At 37.6% G+C, this 20,275-nt stretch overlaps 1 non-coding gene across 1 annotated transcript; it reads right to left on the bottom strand.

The window, feature by feature from the left end:
- Positions 1–3,062: 3,062 nt before the first annotated feature.
- LOC129667820 (U6 spliceosomal RNA) lies at positions 3,063–3,169 on the bottom strand. Its single transcript, XR_008718814.1, has one exon. It is a non-coding gene; the product is annotated as a U6 spliceosomal RNA (small nuclear RNA).
- Between the last annotated feature and the right edge of the window lie 17,106 nt (positions 3,170–20,275).

Genomic DNA, 20,275 nt, shown 5'->3' with positions numbered 1-20,275 from the left:
AACAATTCACAATTTCATATGGAAAAACAAGAACAACCAAAAAACAAACAAACAAAAAACCCAAAAAGAAATAGCTAAAATAATCCTGTACAATAAAAGATCTTCTGGAGGTGTCTCCAACCCAGATCTCAAGCTGTACTATTGAGCAACATTCATAAAATGGCATGGTGCTGATAGAGAAACAGACTGGTGGATCAATGGAATGAAATCAAAGACTGAGAAGTATACCTACACACCTAGAAACACTTAATTTTTGACAAAGAAACCAAAACCACACAATGGAAAAAAGACATCATCTTCAACAAATGATGCTGGTCTAACTGGATGTCTACATGTAGAAAAATACAAATATACCCTGCATAAAGTTAAAGTCCAAGGGAAAAAACGACCAACATCAAACCTGACACACTAAATCTGTCAGAAGAAAAGGTGGGTAAGAGCCTTGAACTCATTGGTACAGGAAACAACTTCCTAAACAGAACACCAATAGTAGAAGGTCTGAGATCAGCAATCAATAAATGGGACATCATGAAAAATTAATGATTAAAAACCAGTTTAAAAATCTTCAATTGTAATTATTGTTAAATTGGTCAAATATTTTTTCTTTCTAAAATTGCTTTCTATTAATATGTTGGAATATACTTTGAGAATTATGGTTTTAGTAATATTTAAACTATTTCTAATATAACATATGTTAGCACATTTTCATCAAATTTTTATTCTTTTATTAGGAAGTCCATACTGAAAACAGAAGCAGAAGCAACAGACATTGAGAGAGAGTGAGATCTACAGAAATCTAATGCTCCTGTATTTCTAGAGAGAGCCATATTTTTTTAGTTATATAAATGTATAGATGTGTGTAAATCCAAAAATTAAAGGCATCATTAATTTCATTAATTTTCATTACGGATAAATCAACTCTCACTCATTTTAGCTCATATTGATTTTACATACTGTTATCTCGATGTCGGAAAATTTATTGTGCAAAATTCTATATAAGAACGTTTCTCTAATACCTAAGGCTTATTCTATATAAGTTATCAGAATTTAGCTGTGAGATTATTTTCTTAATTCCTGATACTGGTGCTTATATGATAAATTTCATCTCCTGAAGTACAAAAGCCCATTTTTATTCAATGTTCATAGCAAAAATGAAAACAGCTATAGTACCTTATTTTGCTCTTTTAGAGCAATTATGAAGGAGAAGCTATTGACAGCAGGATTGTCCTCACAAGTAGAAATAAAATTTATAAATGAGTAAATATTAATACTAACTTTTTGCTAATTCAGCTGCTATTCAAATTACTTCTGGTGTGAGCAATGAAAAGGAATATATTTTAGGTTAACAGACTAAATACACTACATGATCTAAAATTTTAAGTTTAAAAATGAATACCTATTCAAGAAATTTCTTTACTGAGCATGAATCATTATCTTTTTCTATATCTATGTTATAATATCACTTTAGAATGCATTGATAAATATCCATCTATACTTTTTCTTCCCTGAAACATATCTAAACTTGAATTATTTTTTCTGTTGCTGTTTCATTATATAAAGACTTCTCTGATTCCAGAAACAAGTAGTAGTTTGCTCACCCATCAACACAGCATTAGTCATGTTAGGATTGCTGTCAGTTCCTGCCAGGATCTCTTTCCTAAACAAAACATTATAAAACTCACCTTCATCTCAAAGGATTCATTTGCATATCTTCAGTGAATAAGGAAGGATGAAAAGGAGAACAAAGATCTTGTTGTGGGTGAATATCAACAATTGAATTAAGACAGTCACTAATACAACATCAAAAAATAAATAAAATAAAAAGACAACACTGACATTGGTGTTAAAGATGAGAAAAGAGAAATGCTTGAGAATTGTTCTCTAAGCATGAGAAACTGTACAAAACTTTTAAGAGATAGGTCTTTTTTCTTTTTTTTTACCTTTTTTAATTTTTTTTAATTTTTATTAATTACACTTTATTCACTTTGTATCCCCCTATAAGCCCCTCCCTCCTCCTTTCCGGCCCCACCCTCACTCCCCCTTCTTCATGCATGCCCCTCCCCAAGTCCACTGATAGGGCAGTCCCTCTTCCCATTACTATGTAACCCCCTTGGACACTGAACTGTCACGTGCTACATCTGTTCAGGGGTTCTAGGTTATCTCCATGAATAGTCCTTGGTTGGAGTATGAGTCTCTGGGAAGTTCCCTGTGTTCAAATTTTCTGTTTCTGTTGCTCTCCTTGTGGAGACCCTGTCCTCTCCAGCTCTTACTATGTCTCACTACTTACATAACAGGAAACAACCTAGGAACCTGCCACAGAGGGCCTCTGAAAGCCTCTGCCTTGCAGACTATCAATGCAGATGCTGAGCCTGATGGCAAACTGGGGGACAGAGTGAATGGAATTTTATGTAAGAAGTAGGAAATAGCAAGAGCTGGAGAGGACAGGAACTCCACAAGGAGAGCAACAGAACAAGAAAATTTGAACACAGGAAACTTCCCAGAGACTCATACTCCAACCAAGGACTATTCATGGAGATAACCTAGAACCCCTGCAGAGATGTAGCCCATGGCAGTTCAGTGTCCAAGTGGGTTACATAGTAATGGGAAGAGGGATTGCCTCTGACATAATCTGATTGGCCTGCTCTTTGATCACCCCCCCCCGAGAGGGGAGCAGCCTTACCAGGCCACAGAAGATGACAATGCAGCCACTTCTGATGAGAATTGATAGACTAAGATCAGAAAGAAGGAGAGGAAGACCTCCGCTATCAGTGGACTTGCATGCAGAAAGGAGAGGGAGGGTGGGATCAGGAGGGGAGGAGGGACGGGCTTATGGGGGGATACAAAATGAATAAAGTTTAATTAATAAAATTAAATAAAAAATAAAAAAAAAAGATTCCATGCACTCTGCCCAACAGTTGGCCATAAGTCTCAGCGTCTGCTTTGATAGTCTGCTTTCAGAGGCTGCCCTCTGTGGCAGGTTCCTAGGTTGTTTCCTGTTTTCTTCTTCTGCTGTCCATCCTCTTTGACTTTCAGGATGGGGATTGAGCGTTTTAGTCAGAAAAAAAAATATGGAACACTTCACGAATTTGTGTGTCATCCTTGCTCAAGGGCCATGCTAATCTTTTCTGTATTGTTCCAATTTTAGTATATGTGCTGCTGAAGGGAGCACTAGAGATATGTATTAGTGTTTACTTGGGTCCCCTGTCACACTGCTCAGCTCTAATACATCTGAAAAAAGAATTTTTGGATAGAGATTATGAATGGGAACTATTCCTTAATAGCAAGAGTGAGAAGCCAACATCTGGATTTCCTCCCTTCCCCCAAAAAATGAAAGAAAGAAAGAAAGAAAGAAAGAAAGAAAGAAAGAAAGAAAGAAAGAAAGAAAGAAAGAAAGAAAGAAAGAAAGGGAGAGAAAGAAAAAAAAGAAGGAAACTGGAAACAAACATGCTCATCAATAATTTCTATAAACATTTTACCTGTTCTATTGAGGAAGAGAGTTTTCCTTATAGAGAACCCTAATGCAGGTATTTATAGACATTATCAGTTCTCTTTTTCCTAGGTCTTTCTAGGTCTTTTTCTAGGTCTTTCCTAAATATGGTAACTTTCTTCTGGTGTATCAAAGTTAATTTTTTTGGTGTTTGGTTCCCTTCTTTGCTCTTGTGAGATATAGCTTCACTTTGTATCTTAGTGGTCTTGACCTTAATATGATGCTTAGGAAAACTCTTACACTTTCAGTAATCTTCCTGTCTCAGCCTGGAGTGTTGTGATTGTATGTGTGTAGCACTGTGAATGGCCCAGTTTGCTTTTTAAAATGTAGCATCACTTCCTTTTAAATAGTTTTTAAGAATCTCCATTTTCCACAAAGGAAAAAAAAACTAAAAAAAAAAAATGCTGTGGAATGAAATAATTTTCCTAAAATTTCCTAAAATAAAAGCAACTAATAAAATGGTTTTGCCCTCTACCACCCCATTTTTCTTCTCCTTGCTGCTTCAGGATACAATATACCCTCCAAGATTCTAGTTTTCTCAAAGGAGGTCTGTAATAACCTCCTTTGGGTGCATGTGAGACCACTTTATATATTAGGATACTGGTTCTGTAACTAGGATAATAATCAACTGACTCTGAGCAAATCAACAAAAAGACTGCCTTGGAGGTTCTGTCCCAATGAGATAGGCACTGAAAAGAAAGTTGGCCTTTCCAGAACACAGGTATTTATTTACAGAAGTAAGAGCCTCTCATCTGGCTTAAAGAAGAAAATGGACCATTTATTAAGAACCTGAGAGCATAGCTGGACAGCTGAGAGTGATTCTGGAGAAAATCCAAGAAGAAAATGGGAATCGAGTCTCAAAAAGTAAACAAGTGAATTTTGTGCTGAACATGAGACCAGTCAGAATCAGATCTTTCTTTACTTAAGTTTATTGATAATGATTCAATTTCACTGTAGCCCTCAGTCAAAGACATAGCTCCATGGTGCCAGAATCTTCACCCAAACAATTCCAAAGACAAAGTTTTGTTGTTTTGCATCTAAAGTATACCACCAAGTTCCACAAGGATACCAACAAAACCAAAACATCTGGACCCAGGAGGCCTTCAGAGACTGATGCATCAACCAAGGATCTTGCATGGAGAAGACCTAGACTCTGCTCTGATGTAGCTCATAGGCAGCTCAGTCTCCAAGTGAGTTCCCTTTAAGGGAAGGAGGGGCAGTCTCTGACATTGAGTACATTGTACATTGAGTACATAAGTACATTGCTTACTCTTTGATCACTTTCCCCTTGGAGAAGGCGGCTTACCAGTCCACAGAGAAAGAGGATCCAAGCAGTCCTGATGAGACTTGATAGCCTAAGGTCAGATAGTTAAAGAATAGTATCTCCTTTTTCAGTGTACTAGGGGAAGGGGAGGAGGATGGGAAATGGGAGGAGGGGGGAACAGGGAGGGACCTATTATTGGAATATAAAGTGAATAAATTTATATATATATATATATATATATATATTAGAGGTGTTTTTTTGTACATGGTACAGTTTATCTTCCTTCTACACCTTCCAGTTCCTCCCTACCACCCCTCACATCTGGATCTGATCCCTTTCTGTCTCTCATTTAATTAGAGAACAAAGAGACTTCTAAGATAATGCAATAAATTAATATAAGATATATTGTAATATTTTGTGATACTATACTTACAACAAAATCCAACTCATTGCAATTAGACAAACATAACAGAAGGATAAAGACAAAGAAAATGCACATGAATCAAAGACCCACTCCTTCTCACACTTAGGAATTTTATAAGAACATTAATTTGAAAGCCAGAAGGTATGTGTAGGTTCTAAGCACGCTTCCTCAGTCTTTATGAGTTGATTTAGAGGACTTAGTTTTCTTTGTGTCCTCCATCTGCATGGGCTTTTATACTACCCACCTTCTCTGCTGTGTTCCCTGAACCCTAAGAAGAGATGGATGGAAACATGCCATTTAAGATTGAGTATTCCAAGCAAAGGTTCTAGGTTGTATCCATGCACCGTCCTTGGTTGGAGTATCAGTCTCAGACAAGACCCCGTGCCCAAATATATTTGGTCCTTGTGGAGCTCCTGTCCTCTCCGGGTCTTACTATCTCCCCCTTCTTTCATATGATTCCCTGCACTATGCCCAGAGTTTGATTAGGAGTCTCAGAATCTGCTGTGATACACTGTTAAGTAGAGTCTTTCAGAGGCCCTCTATGAAAGAGGGTATGAAAACAGGCTCCTGTCCTGTTTCTTGTTTTCTCCCACTTCCAATGTTCATCCCATTTGTCTTTCTAAGTGAGGACTGATCATCTCAGCCTGGATCCTCCTTCTTGTTTAGCTTCCTTACATGTACAGATTTTAGTATATTTATCCTATCTTATAGCTCTAGTATCCACTTATAATTTGAGTACCATGTGTGTCTTTCTGCTTATGGGATACCTCACTCAGGAGGATCTCTTCTAGGTTCTACCATTTGTCTGCAAACTTCATGATTTCCTTGTTTTTAATTGCTGAGTAGTATTCCATTTTGCAAATGTACCACAATTTCTGTATCCATTCCTCTGTTGATGGATATCTGTGTTGTTTCAAGGTTCTGGCTATTATGAATAAAGCTGCTACATAGCCCATGACAGCTCAGTATCCAAGTGGGCCTCCTAGTAAGGGGAACAGGGATTGTCTCTAACATGAACTCAGTGGCTAGCTCTTTGACCTCCCCACTCCCTGTGGGAAGAACAACTTAGCTAGGCCACAGAGGAGGACATTGCAGCCAGTCCTGGTGAGACCTGATAAGCTAGGGTGAGATGAAAGGGGAGGAGGAATTCCTCTATTAGTGAACTTAGAGGGAGCAGGGAGGAGATGAGGGAAGGTGGAAACGGGAGGGAATGAGGGAAGGGGCTTCAGCTGGGATACAAAGCAAATATGTAGTGCTTCAGAGACCATGAGGAGACCACTCGATGCAATAGCAAGAGAGAATTATCACGAGAGTGATCGAACTCAGGACCCAAGTCTCACTGATGCAGCAGTAGAGATATGGGACCCTGAGTTCTGCGTGAGCAGGATTTTTAGAGGGAAACTCTGTGAGCAGGGAGTTTCCATGGCAGCAAGTGTGGCGGGGAGGGCAAGCCTTGAGGCTACAGGACTGGGTAAAAGTTAAACGGACAAGTTGACCTTCTCTGAGGGACATAATCACAATTGCTAAGGCATATAATCGCAATGGCTATTCTTCTAAACTATATCTGAAATATTGCGGAGAATTTTCCCACCCGATTCCCAACTGATTCTCATTGATTATTGCCAGGGACATTGTCTCTATTTTCTATGAAACATTTATTCTGTAATATTTCCTGGAGGCTGTTTGTAGGAGAGTTAACTTTGTTTTCTGACAAGTATACCTTCTGTGATATTTCCTGGTACCTGAATTCAGATCCCAGTCAAGATGGCTCTTTTTTTGAAAATGGAATTATACTCAGGCTAACTTAAACTCTTCAATAAACTGTAATTAACATAAAAAATAAAAATAATTAAAAAAGAAAATAAAAAAATTTCCTAATACTAAAACAAAAACAAAACAAACAAACAAATAAACAAACAAACAAAAAACAAAAAAAAGAAAAGAAAAATGTTTGAGTATTCCAAAGTTTCTCCTACTCTGCATAATATCTGGCTATAAATATGAATACTTAAAAAATCGATTTATTTTTTCATTTTTATCTTTATTTTACAATTTATTTATTATATATCCCATTTGAAGCCCCCTCTCTCAATTCCTTCCAGTTCTACTTTCCCTTCATCTTCTCCCCTATCTCCTTCCCCCAGTCCACTGAAAGGAGGAGCTCTCCTCTGCTGTCTGCCCATAGCTTATCAAGTCTCATCTGGACTTCCTGGATCCTCTTCCTCTGTGGCCTGGCAAGGCCACATTTCCAGGGGAAAATATTCATATTTTCAGGCAACTGAGTTCATGACAGAGGCAGCCCTGCTCCCCTTACTCGGCAACCCACATGGAGTCTGAACTGCCTTCATATTTGTGTATATTTAGTAAGTTTCTACTGTATTAGTTTTCCATACTATCCCTCAAATGTCACTTCATTTTAACTGTGTCTCTGCAGTGGAAGTTTCTGGTTTCTTTGAAGTTTCAGTTTTGTCCTGTGATGTTTTTGTTGCAAGCTGGACATGTGATGTTTTGCTGTATGTTGGCTTGTAGAGGGTATGTGATGTTTTGCTGTGAGCTTTCATGTGTGAGGGGTGTGACTTTGGCCAACTGAGAACAGCTGTGGGGGGACTCTGAAGAAAGGAGACATATTGAGGCTTATGCAAAGTGAGACATTGCTTTTCTTAATTTTTTCTTTATTATTATATTTATTACAATAGATTCACTTTGTCTTCTAGCGGTAGCCTCCTCCCTCTACTCCTTCTGGTCCCACCCTCGCTCCCTCTTCACCCCCTATGTTCCTCCCTAGTCCACTGATAGGGAAGGTCCTTGTCCCCTAATATCAGACCCTTGTCTATCAGGAGACATTGCTTTTTGGATCTTCCTGTGTCCACACTTGACTTCACAAAGAAATGTTCCAGAGAACTTCTCAGGGTAATCCAACTGAGTTTTGTGGCTTTCAATGACTTGTCCTGAACTTCTGAATCTTGTTGCTGCTTGGTGTTAGCCTTTGGAATGGACTGTTGGTATCCTAATGACTGAGTTTGGTAATCCCCTAAAGATCCATCAACCCTAATCAGCAGTGAGTAGAAAAAGAGGTCTACAGCCCCTTTTCCTACTTATCTCCTACCTACCTACGGTCAGGATGTTGGAAGGGAGGTAAAGATGTTTAAGAAGCCTAAATAAAGTGTATTTTGTAAAAAAAAAAAATCTAAGTCTACTTATCTCCCCATATTCCTTCCCTTTTTCCATCTTTCATCGCTATTTCCACTCATTCTTCTCTTCCAGTTCCCCCCTCATTCACACTTAACTATTTATTCTATTTCTTTTCTAATAATACCTGTCAATCCTACTCCTTTACTCTATACCTGCATTTTTAGGTTTCTTAGCTACCAATACCCCTTCTTCCTAAATGTTTTCTTCATCATTCACTTTACAGTTCTCAACCTCATTTGGAAGACTGATTATTAAAATGTCATCCTCCTCATGAAAAGGTCTTTACTGCTTTTTGGAGAACATTCATTATGATATCATTAGTTGTTTTAGATCCATGTTAACTGTGTTTATTGAGGCAAATTTGTAATAAAAAGCACCATATTAATTCATCATAACTGGCCATCACTTAATGAATGTATCAGTCAGTGAATGATTCACTCCATATTTCATTCCAAAATGTATCTATTGATGTCTCTCAATTTTGTATATTGCTTTCTACTTTCAAACTACTCTGAAAACTGTGGTGTAAAATATATTAAATTGTATTATTGTTTTAAAATCAATTTGTTATTTCAGTTGTATGATTAATAGAAGACTTAAGTGGAGTGTACTTATGTTAGTCCTTGGAACACAGATAGATGCCTCATTTGTAATTTATATTTTAGTGTATAGCATTCTATGGTAGGGTCTAGGAAAAAAATGGAGTATAAGACAATGCCTAGAAGAATATTGTTATTAAAGAGGCTGTAGACCTCTTTTTCTACTCACTGCTGATTAGGGTTGATGGATCTTTAGGGGATTACCAAACTCAGTCATTAGGATACCAACAGTCCATTCCAAAGGCTAACACCAAGCAGCAACAAGATTCAGAAGTTCAGGACAGTCACTTTTTTCTTTAGGTGTATAGACTTCATTGCGTTTATCATATCTTGTAGGTCTATATAAGTGAGTATATACCATGTGAATCTTTCTCCTTCTGGGATAATTCACTCAGAATGATCTTTTCTAGATCCCACCATTTGCCTGAAAATTTCATGATTTCCTTATTTTTAATTGCTGAGTAGTAATCCATTGTGTAAAACTACCAAAATTTTTGTATCCATTCCTCAGCTGAGGGACGTCTGGGTTTTTCCAGGTTCTGCCTGTTACACATAAAGCTGCTACAAACATGGTTGAGCAAATGTCCTTGTTGTGTACTTGAGCAAATTTTGAGTATATACCTAGCAGTGGTATAGCTGGGTCTTGAGGAAGCGTTATTCCTAATTATCTGAGTAAGCACCAGATTGACTTCCAAAGTGGTTGTACCATTTTACATTCCCACTAGCAATGGAAGAGGGTTCCCAATTAGTTTTCCATAGTAAGGGGAACAGGGACTATTTCTTACAGGAACTCAATGGTGGGCTCTTTGACCTCCCCACCCCCCAAGGGAGGAGCAGTCCTGCTAGGCCACAGAGGAGGACTTTGCAGCCAGTCCTGAAGATACCTGACAAAACAGGGCCAGATGAAAGAGGAGGAGGTCCTCCCCAATCCGTGGACTTGGAAAGGGGCAGGGAGAAGTTGAGGGAGGGAGAGTGGGATTGGGAGGGCATAAGGGAGCAGGATACAGCTGGGATACAGAGTTAATAAAATGTAACTAATGATAACAAACAATAAAAAAAAAAGAAAAAAATTGATAAAAGAGTACTTTTTTCTTAAAAGTATGACCCATGGTATTTTATTTGTTTTTGTAGAGTTATTTTTGAAGTTAATAATAAAATGAAAAACATTATCCATTACTCTTTCAAAATAAGTAGCAATTGCTTAAGTGAAGGCACCAGCAGCTAGGATATTCTTTTAGCCTTCATTTACCTGTGATCACATTATCCATCTCATATTCCAATTCAGTAGTTGATGTTTTATTTTTGCCTCATTCTATTTTATTTCTTACTTCCCAACTGTAGTGTTTTAACAAGTTTCTTTTAAGCAAATTTTTGTGAGCAACATGACTATTGTGAACAACCTCATGGACTGCAAGTGCATTTATGCCGTTTTTATGCCATGTACCAAAGCCCTGTATTGCAGAAGGTGACTTAATATTTATCATTACCATCATCAAAGCCACTGAATGTACCAGGAGAAGATGGCATAACACAAATTGAGTACTGGAAGGCCTTTAAGCATTATTTAGTTTAATAAGGCAGTGCCTTCACTTTCATACAGATAATGCTGTAATAAAAAATGTTCAGTAGAAGTTGAACTTCTCGGATGAGGCCATATCATTAACCTGAGGCAAGAAAAGGACTGCCTTTGTTAAATTGCACAGCTTTTCCTTTCATACTCTTATTTCTACTGGTCTCAGGGGAATCTCTTGAAAGAAATGAGATGCCAACAGTATGAAAAAATGCAATACATTATTATCATTATTATTATTAAAAAGGAATAACTTAAGATAGAAATAAAAACGAAATGGAAATGCAAGACATGAAGTTTGTACATCTTGTAACTGGAGCAGTAGAATATGAGCTATATTAAGAGAAAGTGGCAAAGAAATTGAACTTTGAGGAAGTGAATTAAACTCGGTGATGAGTGGAATTGAACACAGAGGGATTATGTGGAGGTAGAGGACAGGCCACTTTGGTATAATCACATTCCATCTAATGCAGTTATGTCGAAATTCTAAATTATGATGTAGAATTGCAGCTTCTAGTGGAAGGCCAGAAGAGTAAATTAGAGATGTTTTGAGTTAATTTTAACTCTCAGCTCAGTAGGAGCAACCGTTTCCATGTACATTCTCCTGGATCTGAGGAAAATATAATAGTTCCTGGGAACCAGAGTGGGTGGAGATATCGCCTGTAGGACTGACTTATCCTGATCACATAGGTAAACTCAGGCAGATGGGGTCCTTGCAACCACAACTCCCCCAACATCACAAAATCACACACTGCATGCAGAAACAACTTTTAGCTCATTTAAAAGAACAGCACCCATTGCACCACTGTTAAGATTTTTTTCTTCTGTTTTCACTTTTTTACAAGAATAATTCACTCAACTACAAAATCAGCCTTATTTGCTAGAACGTTGCAAGTAATGAGACAGACTCACTTGAAAAGATATTAACCTTAATGTTATATCTCAGGCTCCTTTTTAGCATAGAGAAAGATAAAGTAAATAATAATGAAAAAGAAAGCAATAACAAAACATAATGCTTGCCTAGCATGTAGTTGTTCCTATAACGATGGAGATTCCTGGAATACTACATTATAAGATTCAAATATACAACCACCAATAAGACACCACAAGACAAGAAAAAAAAAACATAAAAAATCTCTGCTTTTTTTGGTTTGTTTAAACCAAAGTTAGTAAATAAATATTCATATGTGTAATATATATTAATATCTAATAACATATATTAAAAAGTCACACCTTAGGAACCAGAATAAAGCAGACAAAATAATGCACAGTTTTGACTTAGCTTTGTGTTCTTTTCAAATTTTTAAAAATTTATAATGCTGCTAAAATGATAACTCTTTCTGAACAAACTGTTCTTCATATCTGACCTTTACATTTCTACTGACTTGGGAAACACGGTTCTCCAATCATGTGAGGTGGGCAAGGATGAGCCTCAGCGCCACAGAACCAGATGACCACTGGGCAAATGCCCAAACTTCCGAGGGCACTTTGTGGTTAAACCGTGATATTTGGTAAGTCAGGCCCATGGAAGCCTTTCGACCTAGAATATTTTTAATGTACTGTAAGTTTTTGTTTGTTTGTTTTCTTCTCTCTCTCTCTCTTTTTTTTTTAATCACATAACCTTCTTATGAGTTTAAATTGGGCTGTAATAGTAGAAACAATTACGGGGTAACAGAAAAGAAAAGGCTGACTTTGAATCACAAAATTCCCATAAACAAGATTCTCAACCCTGCTTAGAGTTGAAACAAGTGCCTTAATTGTCTGTATATGGTAAGAGTTTTTCCTGTGCTTGAACTACAATATTTGCTTTGTTTTGTTCAGTTTCTGGACAGTCTTGTACAGCCCACACTGTCTTCAAACTTCCTACATAACAAGACAATTAAGTAGAAAAATACAAATCAAATACAATAAAAGTTATAACAGCAAACTTTCAAATTTTTGTTCAGGTTTGTGTGTGTTTGTTTGCCTTGAGGATTTGTTGTAATTTGTGCTTGTTTGTCCTGGAGACAAGGCCTCCCAATTTAGTCCAGGCTTGTCTACAATGTATAATCTACATTCATTGCTGGCAATTAACAGCCATGTTCAGCTAGAATGGTTATTAAAAAATAATTAAAAGTAACCTATAATTCTATATATATTGCCTACTCATTAGCTGACAGGTCATCATTAAGACCTTTGCCTAGCTTAGGGCTTTCATTTATTTTGAAGAGATTTTATCTTCTAAAATAAGTCATTCAGTATTTAAGTTCAGATTTTTAGCATGTTAATGTGTTTAAAAATATTTTAGGAGATGTTCTAATATTTAGGAGGTGAGATATAATGACATAAGTTGATATTTCCCCAAGTGTTCAATGACAATAATGAAGAATTAGAGCTTATAAGGCATTTTTAGTAACAGAAAATTATGATAAAATTATTTATTCAGGTCTTATTTGTTCTTGATTATGTCCATGGATCATTTTAATTGAAATTCCCAGTTAATTAATGGCATGCTATTTACATATTAAACATAAAAAAAAAAAAACATTTAGGGAGACTGCCTAAGTGGCATAATGGACTCAGACTGTAAAGGAATACTTCCTTTTTTTTTTTAATCACTTTTTTTTTTGAATTTTATTTTTTTCTTATCAGTTACATTTTATTAACTCTGTATCCCAGCCGTGTCCCGATCCCTCATTCCCTCCCAGTCCCTTCCTCCCTCCCTCATCTCCACCGTGCCCCTTGCCAAGTCCACTGATAGGGGGACCTCCTCCCCATTCATCTGATCCTGTTTTATCAGGTATCTTCAGGACTGGATGCAAAGCTCTCCTCTGTGGTCTAACAGGACTGCTCCTCCCTTGGGGGGTGGGGAGGCCAAAGAGCCAGTCATTGAGTTCCTGTTAGAAATAGTCCTTGTTCCCCTCACTATGGGAAAGCAATTCATTACTGAAAGACAAACACGGTATATACTCACTTATATAGACCTATAAGATATGATAAACATAATGAAATCTATACACCTAAAAAAGATAATCAAGAGAGCGGGTCATGGGGTAAGATTATCAATCCCCGTTTTGAAAGACAGAGGGGATGTGCATTGAACATTGACAGGAGTCTACTGAGCGCATTTGAAAGGAATAATTTCAAGCGACCTACTTCATTCCAAAAGCTTAGCTCATAGATACATGTGGCTGTATGGCTGCTTTTATCTATATTTGCTGCTTAAGTGTCCTTCAAATGCTACCACGATTCTAGAATTAATCTTAAAGAATTTCACAATAATTCTGTGATATACTGAGATTATTCATTTTATTTTAGTGATAAATCTTCTCACTTAAGGAGAACTACAACAGGAAAGCCAATCTAATACCAAGCCCAATATTTAATTTCTTAATCACTATCTAGTTTCTTTACCACTAAATAATAATGATATAATTTGTGGAACATCCTCTGTTTCCTAAATACAGTTCTAAAAGTTCTAGTATAGTCTACAAGGAATGATGAAAACAAACATTTTTTAATTACATTTTTATTTTTTTCTTAGTTACAGTTTATTAACTTTGTATCCAAGCTGCAGCCCCCTCCCTCATTCCCTCCCAATTCCACCCTCCAGCCCTCATCTACTCCCTGCCTCTCTCTAAATTCACTAATAGGGGAGGTTCTCCTCCCCTTCCATCTGACCCTAGCTTATCAGGTCCCTTCAGGACTGGCTGCAATGTCCTCCTTTGTGGAATAGCAAGGCTGCTCCTCTCTTTGGAGTGGGGGTGGGTGGTCAAAGAAGCATCCATTGAGTTCATGTAGAAAACAATCCCTGTTCCCCTTACTAGGATACTGAGCTGTCATGGACTACTTCAGAGCAGGGGTTCTAGGTACTATCCATATATGGTCCTTGTTTGGAGAAACAGTCTCAGAAAATACCCTTGTGCCCAGACATATTTGGTCCTTATGCAGCTCCTGTCCTCTCCAGGTCATACTAACTCCCCCTATTTTCAGATGATTCCCTGCACTCTGCCCAAGGTTTGATTATGAGTATCAATATCTGTTTTGATACACTGCAGGGTAGAGCCTTTCAGAGGCCCTCTATAATAGGCTCCTGTCCTGTTAATTGTTTTCTCCTACTTCCAATGACCATCCCATTTGTCTTTCTGTAAGGATTGATCATCTTTTTTTTAAATTTTATTAATTACACTTTATTCATTTTGTATCCCCCCATAAGCCCCTCCCTCCTCCACTCCCAATCCCACCATCCCTACCCTTTCTGCATGCATGTCACTCCCCATGTCCACTGATAGGGGAGGTTCTCCTCTCCTTTCTGATCTTAGTCTATCAGTTCTCATCAAACGTTGCTGCATTGTCCTCTACCATGGCCTGGTAAGGCTGCTCCCCCCTCAGTGGGAGGTGATCAAAGAGCAGGCCAATCAGACTATGTCAGAGACAGCCCCTCTTTCCATTACTATGTAACCCACTAGGACACTGAACTGCCATGGGATACATCTGTGCAGGGGTTCTGGGTTATCTCCACGAATAGTCCTTGGTTGGAGTATGAGTCTCTGCGAAGTTCCTTGTGTTCAAATTATCTTGTTCTGTTGCTCTGCTTGTGGAGTTCCCGTCCCCTCCAACTCTTACTATTTCCCACTTCTTACATAAAATTCCATTCATTCTGACCATGAGTTGTCCATCAGGCTCAGCATCTGCTTTGACAGTCTATACTGCAGAGGCTTTCAGAGGCCCTCTGTGGCAGGTTCCAAGGTTGTTTCCTGTTTTCTTCTGGCTTTCAGAGGCCCTCTGTAGCAGGTTCGGAGGTTGTTTCCTATTTTCTTTTTCTTCTGATGTCCATCCTCTTTGCCCTTCAGGATGGGGATTGAACATTTTAGTTAGGGTCCTCTCTTTTGCTTACTTTGTTTGGATGTACAGATTTTAGTGGGTTTATTCTATGTTGTATGGCTATATGAGTGAGTATATACCATGCGTGTCTTTTTGCTTCTGGGACAACTCACTCAGGATGATCCTTTCCAGGTCCCACCATTTACCTGCAAATTTCATGATTTCCTTATTTTTCATTGCTGAGTAATACTCCATTGTATAGATGTACCACAGTTTCTGCATCCATTCTTCAGTTGAGGGGCATCTGGGTTGTTTCCAGCTTCTGGCTATTACAAATAAAGCTGTTACAAACATGGATGAGCAAATGTCCTTTTTGTGTACTTGTGCCTCTTTTGGGTATATGCCTAGGAGTGGTATGGCTGGATCTTGAGGAAGTGCTATTCCTAATTGTCTGAGAAAGCACCAGATTGATTTCCAGAGTGGTTGTACAAGATTACATTCCCAACAACAGTGGAGAAGGGTTCCCCTTTCTCCACAGCCTCTCCAGCATGTTTTGTCCCTTGAGTTTTTCATCTTGGCCATTCTGATGGGTGCAAGATGAAATCTCACTGTCGTTTTGATTTGCATTTCCCTAATGGCTAATGAAGTTGAGCATTTCTTTAAGTGTTTCTCTGCCATTCGATATTCCTCTACAGAGAATTCTCTCTTTAGCTCTGTTCCCCATTTTTTAAGTGGATTATTTGGTTTGCTGCTTTTCAGCTTGTTTAGTTCTTATATATGTTGGATATGAGTCCTCTGTCAGATAGAGGGTTGGTGATGATTCTTTCCCAATCTGTAGGCAGTCGCTTTGTTTTGATGACGGTGTCCTTTGCTTTACAGAAGCTTTTCAATTTCATGAGGTCCCATTTATTGATTGTTGCTCTTAGAGCCTGTGCTGTTGGTGGTCTGTTCAGGAAGTTTTCTCCTGTACCAATAAATTCTAGGGTATTCCCCACTTTATTTTCTAGCCGATTTAATGTGTCTGGTTTTATGTAGAGGTCTTTGATACACTTGGACTTTAGTTTTGTGCAGGGTGATAAGTATGGATCTATTTTCATTTTTCTACATGTAGACATCCAGTTGGACCAGCACCATTTGTGGAAGATGCTATCTTTTTTCCATTGTATGGTTTTGTCATCTTTGTCAAAAATCAGGTGTCCATAAGTGTGTGGGTTTATTTCTGGGTCTTCTGTTCGATTTCATTGATCCACCATTCTGGTTCTATGCCAGTACCATGCAGTTTTTATAACTGTTGCTCTATAGTACAGCTTGAGATCAGTGATGGAGATACTTCCAGAAGATCTTTTATTGTAGAGGATTGTTTTAGCAATTCTCAGTTTCTTGTTATTCCTTACGAAGTTGAGAATTTTTCTTTTCAAGTCTGTAAAGAATTGTGTTGGCAATTTGATGGGAATTGCATTAAATCTGTAGATTGCTTTTGGTAAGATGACCATTTTTACTATGTTAATCCTGCCAAGCCATGAACATGGGAGATCTTTCCATCTTCTCATATCTTTCTCTAATTCTTTCTTCAGAGACTTGAAACTTTTTTCATGCAAGTATTTGACTCGCTTGGTTAGGGTTACACCAAGGTACTTTATGTCATTTGTGGCTATTGTGAAGGGTGTTGTTTCTCTAATGTCTTTCTCAGCCCTTTTGTCTTTTGTATACAGGATTGCCTCTGATTTTTTTCAGTTAATTTTGTATCTGGCCACTTTGCTGAAGGTGTTTATCAGCTGTAGGAGTTCCCCGGTAGAGTTTTGGGGGTCACTCATGTATACTATCATATCATCTGCAAATAGTGATAATTTGTCTTCTTCCTTTCCCATCTGTATCCCCTTGATCTCCTTCAAATGTCTTATTGCTCTAGCAAGGACTTCCAGCACTATGCTGAAGAGATATGGAGAGAGTGGGCAGCCTTGTCTTATCCCTGGTTTCAGTGGGATTGCTTTAAGTTTCTCTCCATTTAGTTTGATGTTGGCTATAGGCTTGCTGTATATCGCCTTTACTATGTTTAGATATGTGCCTTGTATCCCTGATCTCTCCAGTACTTTAAACATGAATGGATGTTAGATTTTGTCAAATGCTTTTTCAGCATCTACGGAGATTATCATGTGGTTTTTTTCTTTCAGTTTGTTAATATGGTGGATCACATTGATGGATTTCCATATATTGAACCACCCCTGCATACCTGGGATGAAGCCTACTTGGTCATAGTGGATAGTATCTTTGATGTGTTCTTGGATTCGGTTTGCAAGTATTTTGTTAAGTATTTTTGCGTCAGTGTTCATAAGGGATATTGGCCTAAAATTCTCTTTCTTTGTTGAGTCTTTGTGAGGTTTAAGTACCAAGGTGACTGTGGCTTCATAGAATGAGTTTGGTAATGTTCCTCCTGTTTCTATTTTGTGGAATAGTTTGAAGAGAATTGGAGTTAGCTCTTCTTTGAAGGTCTGGTAGAATTTTGCGCTGAAGCCATTTGGTCCTGGGCTTTTTTCGGTTGGGAGACTTTTGATGACCACTTCTATTTCTTTGGGGGATATAGGACTATTTAATTGATTTACCTGGTCCTGATTCAACTTTGGTAAGTCAAATCGATCAAGAAAATTGTCTGTTTCATTTAAATTTTCAAATTTTGTGGCATATAGACTTTTGAAGTAAGTCCTAATGATTGTTTGGATTTCCTCAGTGTCTGTAGTTATGTCCTATTTTTCATTTCTGATTTTGTTGATTTGGATGGTGTCTCTCTTCCTTTTAGTTAGATTGACTAAGGGTTTGCCAATCTTGTTGATTTTCTCAAAGAACCAGCTCTTGGTTTCATTTATTCTTTGAATTTTTTATTTGTTTCTAATTGATTGATTTCAGCCCTGAGTTTGATTATTTCCAGCTGTCTACTCCTTTTTGGTGTGTCTGCTTCTTCTTTTTCTAGGGTTTTTAAGTGTGCCATTAAGTTGTTTGAATGAGCTGTCTCGAATTTCTTCTTGAAGGCACTTAGTGGTATGAACTTTCCTCTTAGCACTACTTTTATTGCGTCCCACAAGTTTGGGTATGTTGTGTCTTCATTTTCATTGAGTTCTAGGAATACTTTAATTTATTTCTTTATTTCTTCCCTGACCCAGCTGTCATTTAGTAACAAGTTGTTAAGTTTCCATGTATGTTTAGGCTTTTTGCTATTTCTGTTGTTGTTGAGGTCCATGGTGATCAGAGAAGATGCAAGGGATTATTTCAATCTTCTTGTATCTGTTGTGGCTTGCTTTGTGACCAACTATATGGTCTATTTTGGAGAAGGTTCCATGAGGTACTGAGAAGAAGGTAAATTATTTTGTGTTTGGGTGTAAAGTTCTGGAAATGACTGTGAGGTCCATTTGATTCATGACCTCTGTCAGAGTTATTGTTTCTTTGTTTAATTTTTGTTTTCTTGACCTGTCCTTTGTTGAGAGTGGAGTGTTGAAGTCTCCCACTATTACTGTGTGGGGATCTATATGTGGTTCAAATTTTATCAATGTTTCTTTTACAAATATTGGTGCTTTTGTATTTGGGGCATAAATGTTCAGGATTGTGATGTCTTTCTGGTGGTATTTTCCCTTGATAAGTATGAAGTGTCCTTCCCCATTTCCTTTTATTAATTTTGGTTGAAAGTCTATTTTGTCAGATATTAGAATGTCTACTCCTGCTTGTTTCTTGGGTCCATTTGCTTGGAAAGTTGTCTTCCAACCTTTTACCCTCAGGTAATGTCTATCTTTGTGCCTTAGGTGTGTTTCTTGTATGCAACAGATTGCTGGGTTTTGTTTACGTATCCACTCTGTTAATCTGTGTCTTTTTACTGGAGAGTTGTGTCCTTTGATGTTGAGAGAGATTAATGGCTGTTAGATCCTTTGATGTTGATGTTGGCTGTGGTCATAAGGTTGTGAGCTTGGTTGCTTTTTGCTTTACTGTAGTAAGGTTAATTATTTCCTGTGTTTTCTTGAGAGAAGTTAATTTTCTTGGGTTGTATTTTCCCTTCCAGTGTCTTCTGTAATGCTGGATTTGTGTGTAGGTATTGTTGAAATTTGTTTTTGTCATTGAATATCTTGTTTTCTCCTTGTATGAGGACTGAGAGTTTTGCAGGATATAGTAGCCTGGGATGACATCTTGTTCTCTTAGGGTCTGCATGATATCCGTCCAGGCCCTTCTGTTTTTCATAGTTTCTGTTGAAAAGTCAGGTGTGATTCTAATGGGTTTGCCATTATATGTTACTTGGCCTTTTTCTCTTGCAGCTTTTACTATTTTTTCTTTGTTCTGTATACTTACTGTTTTGATTATTATGTGGCGGGAGGATTTTCTTTTCTGATCAAATTTGTTGGATGTTCTGTAGGCCTCATGTATCCTTATTGGCTTCTCCTTTAACTTGAGGAAATTTTCTTCAATGATTTTGTTGAAAATATTTTCTGGGCCTTGGAGAAGGGAGTCTTCTTTTTCCTCTATTCCTATTATTCTTAGGTTTTGTCTTTTCATATTGTCTTAGATTTCTTGGACGGTCTGTGTCAGGAATTTTTTGGATTTAACATTTTCTTTGACAGATACATTAATTTCTTCCATTGTATCTTCTACACCTGAGATTTTTTCTTCCATTTCTTGTGGTCTGTTGGTTATGCTTACCTCTGTATTTCCTGTTTTCTTCCCTAAATTCTTCCTCTCTATTATTTCCTCCTTTTGTGTTTTCTTTAATTTTTCTAGTTCTATTTTCAGGTCTTGAGTTGTTTTGTTTACTTCCTTCACCTGTCTGCTTGTATTTTCCTGTTTTCTTTTAGTTCCTTCAACTCTGTCTCTTTTATTTCTTTCAGTGATTTAATTATTTCTTCTCTGAAGGCCACAAGCTGTTTGGCTGCATCTTCTTGTATTTCTTCATTGATGGCCCTAA

The sequence above is a fragment of the Psammomys obesus genome, unplaced genomic scaffold, assembly GCF_907164565.1.
Source record: "Psammomys obesus unplaced genomic scaffold, mPsaObe1.curated_primary_1811, whole genome shotgun sequence".
Taxonomy (NCBI): domain Eukaryota; kingdom Metazoa; phylum Chordata; class Mammalia; order Rodentia; family Muridae; genus Psammomys; species Psammomys obesus.
The sequence above is the reverse complement of the archived record's forward strand: the minus strand, read 5'-3'. Positions and strand labels throughout refer to the sequence as shown.